Genomic DNA, 6764 nt, shown 5'->3' on the forward strand with positions numbered 1-6764 from the left:
TTAGCTCCTCCACCAGGCATTTGCCCGAGACCGACCAAACCCAAATAACACCTACCCATCCCCCTCTGACATCCCCTCCATGGCCTGAACCAGTCTGACCTCTCTGGGGGGCCTTAGCCAAGTTACCATTCCTGTTATATTGTTGTTGTTTAAGACCATTGAAATTGTGTTATTCAGAACTAATGTAATAAGTAAACAAATAAATATTGGTAACTATTTTCCTTTTATATTCTTGTACACATTTTCACAGGTGAACAAGCTCCTAGCAGCTCCTCCCACCAATGTAATCTTGATAAAAACGCCTGCCTTTAAAAGAGGATTTGTGTTGGTGGAAGTGCTGCTAAGTTGCCGCAGACTTATGGCAGCCTTGTAAGGTTTTCAAAATAAAAGATGTTTGGAGGTGGTTTGCCATTGATTTCCTCTGCAAAGGGACTCTGGACTTCCTTGACCAGGGCTGACCTTGATTAGCTTCTGAGATCTAGTGAGATCAGGTTAGCTTGAGATTAGACAAATTCAAAAGGGAAATCTAACCTGAAAACTAGGAGGAGGAGGAGTTGGTTCTTATATGCTAATTTTCTCTACCCAAAGTAGTCTCAACACAGCTTGCATTTGCCTTCCCTTTCCTTTCCCCACAACAGATGCCCTATGAGGTACGTGAGGCTGAGAGAGCCCTGAGATTACTGCCCAAGGTCACCCAACTGGTTGCATGTGGAGGAGCGTGGAATCAAACCTGGCTTAATGGGACTTGAAGAACTGTCCCATTTGCCAAGTCAGATCAGCCCATGTCTTCTGGGAGGTGCATAAGATTTACAGTGGCAGCACCTTGAAATGACTCCCAAATGAGGCATATAGGGTCCCATCCCCAGCAAGAGGTAAGGCTGTTTCATTTCAAAGAGCATTTAGCAATTAAACATGACGAACACTGAGCTCTTCATTTTAAAAGTTCCCATTTGACAGAGTCTGTGTTGTTGGGTGTGGTGGTTCTTTTAATTTGTAGAATTAACTTAATTTATTGTTATTGGACGGAACTCTTATTTTTGAGGGTTGACATTTGGAGTTGCTTACAATTAGTATTTTACTCTGATTGGGTTGCTTGTCATCTAGAATTGTGGATTATTATGGTGTGTTATTTTTGGAAGCCGCTTTCTACATGACAGAAGTGGGATATACATCTTTCAAAGTAAATACGCAGGGCCATCAATCATTTTTGGAAGGCTGACAATAAATTAACAAGCATGAATGAGCAATGGACACCTGGGGGAGGTGCCAACCCTAGACTGGAAATTAGGTCACGAGAAGTCAGATGCCACTGCAGCCTTAAGGGTAGAGAGTAAAGTGTAGCCAGAATTCACCAGAGCCTCCTGCCTTCCTCTGTCACTGTCTTTCGTTTTGATTTACGTGATAGGTAAGAACAAGCCATGCGCTCTACAGAATGGTTGAAGATTTGCACACTGGTTTCACAGCTGCTCTTTTACTTACTCTTTCCCCTTTTCTCGTTCTGGCCTTTTCTTGCCAAATCCTCCGTCAGTTCTTCAATCAGAGGAGGATAAACATCATTATCTGACCAATTACTGCCAGGCCTAGATCCAGTCCCCTTGCAGAAATCAGAAGTAGCAGGGAAATAATGTTTTATGTTTTATTTGGATTTGGGAGCGGTTGGCAATATTCTGTTAATATTATTACCACTATTTTGGGGAAACTGTTCTCAATGTTGATGGGATTTCATTCGGTCTTTAATAGCATCTCTTCTGAAAATACAAATATTAAATGTACTTTAGCACTTAGACTTTATTATTTTCATCCCAAATGACAACTGGGTTGAGTGAGAAGTCTCTGATAAGAGCATCTGTCTCATTAAGGCTTTAAAGGAAGTTTTTCCTTTCCCCCAGAAAATGGAAGGACAATGGCTATATTTATATGGGGCAGACACGCTTGTTCCCCCTGTCCCACTTCCATCTCTGGTCAAGATGATATTTAGGATTGCATAAATCTGCCTTTCTTGCTGAGACTCAGAGTGGATTATAGAATTTAAAAACAACACAATAAAAAGACCATAAGATGTGCAATAAAACTGGATGATAAAATTAGAAAACACTGCAAATGAAAAAGTAAGACATGGCACACCATAAACAATATAAAAACGGGATTTAAAAAGGTAGAAAACAATACTATAAAACAGAGAGGGCATAAACAATACAATAATCTGCAACCCTGCTCCCTTTATGAAACCGCCATCTTGAACAATTCAATCTTACGTCTCCTGCAGAACAATAAAAGTGTGGGAGGCTTCCTGACCTCCTTGAGTTAGTTTCACCAGCTAATAACTGGCAGCTGGTGGGAGGCCAAAGGGACAGGGACACTGGGATAACAACACTTCCGGGGGAAACCTGGAAGTGATGTCACACCACTCCAGGAAGAGCATTTCTGGTGATTCCTAGAGAGAGCTGACATCACTTAAGGGTTTCCATTGGAGGCTGCACCATGCCATCACTCACTGGTGATTTTTTTCACAGGGTTTTTATCTGGTCACCGGTGTAGTGATGGGAAGCCTGCCTTGTAAGCAATGATGTCCTCAACATGCCATTTGTCGCTGGACTGGACCAATATGGGCTGTATGAAATATGAAATATTATAGAGAAAAAGAGCCACCTCTGTGACATACATTTAGCAACCTGCAGGCCCCTCTGAAATGGCCATTCAGGTTGAAAAACAAAAGCAGCACTATATTATGAACTCAACACTAATTGACTGCAGCTTAGTCATTGTTATAGAATCATAGAATCATAGAGTTAGAAGGGACCTCATGGGTCATCTAGTCCAACCCCTCCACTATGCAGGACACTCACATCTCTATCACTCATCTACTGTAACCTGCCACCCCTTTGCCTTCACAGAATCAGCCTCTCCGTCAGATCTAGCCTCTGTTTAAAAATTTCCAACGATGGAGAACCCACCACCTCCTGAGGAAGCCTGCTCCACTGAGAAACCGCTCTGTCAGGAACTTCTTCCGGATGTTTAGATGGAATTTCTTTTGAATTAATTTCATCCCATTCATTCTGGTCTGTCCCTCTGGGGCAAGAGAGAACAATTCTGCTCCATCCTCCAAATGGCACCCTTTTAAATACTTGAAGATGGTTTTCAGATCCCCTAGGCAACCCTCTACTGAGCTATTTGATTTTTAAAACCCTTCTTAGAAACAGTGATATTATCATGAGATAATATCATGAGATCATGAGATAATATCATGAGATCTGGCCAGTTTGATGTAGTGGTAAAGAGTGGCAGATTCTAATCTGGAGAACTGGTTTGATTCCTCTCCCCTCACTTGCAGCCAGCTGGATGACTTGGGGCTTCTCACCATCATGTTAAAAACCATCCAATTAGAACTGTTCTCACAAAGCAGTTCTGTCAGAGCTCTCTTGGCCCTACCTAGCTCACAGGGTGTCTGTTGTGGGGAGAGAAAGGGAAAGGTATTTGTAAGCTACTTTGATACTCCTTTGAGTATCAAAACCAACTTTTCTTCTTCTAATAATGTCAATAGAGGACTAATGAAGCCAGTTCAGAGTGAGTACAGTGGAATTTCTGGAAGCACTGCCCTCACCTGGAATTAGCTTTGTTTGGCCTCAATGTTGTGACTAGATGGCCAAGTTCTGTGTTTTATGTCATGACTTTTGCTAAGATGAGTGGGGCATTCAGGCAGAAAATGGCATTGAAGATTGGGGTTGAAAATATCAGCACATTTATGGAAAAAGGAAAACTTTTGAAGGCCTTGTAGGAAATTTTAAACTTGAACACCCAACCATCCCCCGTTTTTTTTTACACTGACAGTATTCGCTGGAGACCTTTCTGCTCAGCCCTACCTTAAAAAACAACAACCTGTCATCTGTCTTCAGTATGAAGTATGAAATGAAATGCTGTGTGAAAATTTTGAATCTCCATTGTTCGTGTTGACTTAGGGGGAGAAACTTCTTTCCCAAAGACTCATAATTTGAAACTATATATAAATCTTCTATCCTTTATCAGTGCTGCATTTCTTCTGAGACCCTTGTCTTCCTTATCCTTAGAGATAATGGAACAGTTGTCACTTCTCACTAATCTGATGGATAAGATATAACTTGCATGCTGGAGAAAAGAAACCCAGGAGGTTGCTTGGTTTCCTTAAATATGCAAGGTGTTTTTGTCACCCTTGCAGACGATCTTCTGTACTTTTTGTACAGCAGAGTTGATAAATGCATTAAATGCATGAAATATTTATTGGTTTGGGGACAACACACGTCATGACGAGAAATGAGAGCTTTCCCTACAATCCCTGAACATATGAAAATTGAATCTGTAAAAAAAAAACCCGAAGTAAAAAACATTATGCAAGTGACAATTGTGTGGCTTTGAAGAAGCCAAAGAACAAGGATGTCTGATTGTGGGTTTGCAAAAAAACAGTAACAAAAAAGACTTTCTTTTCACTTGGCAAATAAGACACGCAACAGCCATTATCTCTTTAGTACATTCCAATTTAATGTCTGCTGCTAGGTAAGATTAAACAAGATATGTCAATTTGACTACATGGAGGCAGATGACAAGAGAGTTCCACACCAGAAGAGAGATCAAAGTTGTGTCTCTTCTCTTCCAGTTGCATGGGAGGTGCATTAAAACAATGTTTAATTATTTAAACAAATGTTATCACTAGTGAAATATGCTAGCTGGATGAAACGTAGGACACTATGTACAAATGACAGACAGATGGGCCTCAGAATTGCCAATCCCCCAGTGGTGTTGGGGGATCTCCCACTCGGCCACATTTCCTGCCACCTCTCAGAGTGGCCAAAGTAGAACTGTCGATTCTTCGAAATAGGAGCTGGAATTGACTCTCATCTTTTGGCACCACTCTGAGTGGCAGCAGGAGAAAAATAAATACATAGCCCTTTGGTCAATAGCGTGATGTTACTTTGGGGGAGGGGGGTATGGATTTGACATCATGCCTGCCTTGGAATTGCTGGAAATTTAATGATGAAACCATAGTGTTTTTGGTGATTCCTAGAGAGGAATGACATAAACTTCCAGAAGTGATGTCACTCTGGCCCAGGCAGGGCTCAACCCCATGTTCAACCGATCTGATCTTTTGTTGGTTTCCAGGTTGTCCTGGATAACTCTCGTGGATGCAATGCAAAATCTTCACTCTTCAGCTCTCTGTAGGCAAGAGGTGAGATGTTGGTTAGGTGAAATCAGTGCAGATAACTTTGCAATAATCTGTTCATTTTCTGTCAATGAACCAGTTTGGTGGGGTTAATTGGGGTAGTTTCTAAGGGAATGGGGATTTGTAGTTATTTATTTTTTACATTTATAATTTTGCTATTCTTCTATAAATTTGGCGTATAGAGGGTTCCAGGATACTTCTCATAGATTGTGCCACAACTGCCAGCAAGTTTGCAGTCACATTTAAAGAGGGCACCCCAGTTGAAGAGGGATGTAGACAAACTGGAGTGTGTCCAGAGGAGAGCAACAAAGATGCTGAGGGGTTTGGAGACCAAGACGTATGAGGAAAGATTGGGGAAGCTTGGTCTATTTAGCCTGGAAAGGAGACGACTGAGAGGGGATCTGATGGCTAGCCCTACAGAGGAACTGGTTGGCTATTGTGTGAGACAGGATGCTGGACTAAAGGGACCATTGGTCCGATCCATATTTTTGTGTTCTTAAACACAAAAGCCCACTGCACTATGAAGCCCACAGCACTGTTAGAACATACTGCAGGCGAATTTCCACTGCAATGAATTCTGTGGCCAAGCTTTTATGAATCGTCCATACTAAATTGTTTTTATCGTTTCTCGGCCTTTTGGCTAAGATCAAGTGTAGTATCTTAATTGTTTTTGTTGCTAAATGTTCTGAATCTGCTGCTTTGCAGCCCCTTTGTTGTTTAGTTGTGTTTTTAAATCTTTCACAATCCTGTTATGAATTTTGCCCCTGGTTTTTAGTCTGCATGTTTAGTAGTAACTTCAGTCAAATTCTACTAGTGCTCATGTTTGATAAAATTTGATCTTGCTGATTTTTGTGTAGCTGTATTGGACTTTGTTGTGGCTAGAGATTGCTTTTGGATCTTTTTGAGATCTGATTTATAAATAATCAAATGCAAAAATGCCTTCCATAAACAGAAAGGATCGTGGTACATCAACAGAGCAGTGAGTAAAGCAATTTGCTTATCCTCTTGTGGTGTTAGGATGACTGCAACTGGCAGAGCATAGATTATGGTTAAGTTGAGGTCATTGCTAATTGTTATGTAGATATCCATTTTAAGCACACGCACAAAATCCCCATTACCTTTGCTAGATGAAAATAGGCACACGGGTTATGTTGTGCAAAAAAAGGGTACTGGACAATGATTTCTATGGAGTCTGATAGTCTGCACTCTCCTCCCAATTTTAGAATAACAATTTCTATGGAGCCTGATGGTCAACCACCCCCCTGATTTGGAAATGTTTGAACCGTAATTTTTCCTCCACTTAGAAAACATTTCTATTTTTTACCTTGACACACAGATGTAGTTGCTCGGTCTTGAGACTCAGTGCTTATACAGCCTAATAAAGTGGTCAAATCCAGGATGAAAGACAGCAAGCTGATATTTCAGCACAGGGACATCTTGGGACATTTCCATTATCAGGAAAATTCAGTAACTGCCAGCACAAACAAGGGAAATGCATCTATTTAAACAGAGAGAATATGATATAAGATGCAATATTTAGGTTTCTCCATCTCATTGCAGGTGGTGGTGAAGC

General features: G+C 41.1%; 1 pseudogene; it reads left to right on the forward strand.

The window, feature by feature from the left end:
- The first annotated feature begins 5811 nt into the window (after positions 1-5811).
- On the forward strand, positions 5812-5943 carry LOC143842505 (U2 spliceosomal RNA; annotated as a pseudogene).
- The last annotated feature ends 821 nt before the right edge of the window (positions 5944-6764 follow it).

This window comes from Paroedura picta, chromosome 7 (genome assembly GCF_049243985.1).
Source record: "Paroedura picta isolate Pp20150507F chromosome 7, Ppicta_v3.0, whole genome shotgun sequence".
Lineage (NCBI taxonomy): Eukaryota > Metazoa > Chordata > Lepidosauria > Squamata > Gekkonidae > Paroedura > Paroedura picta.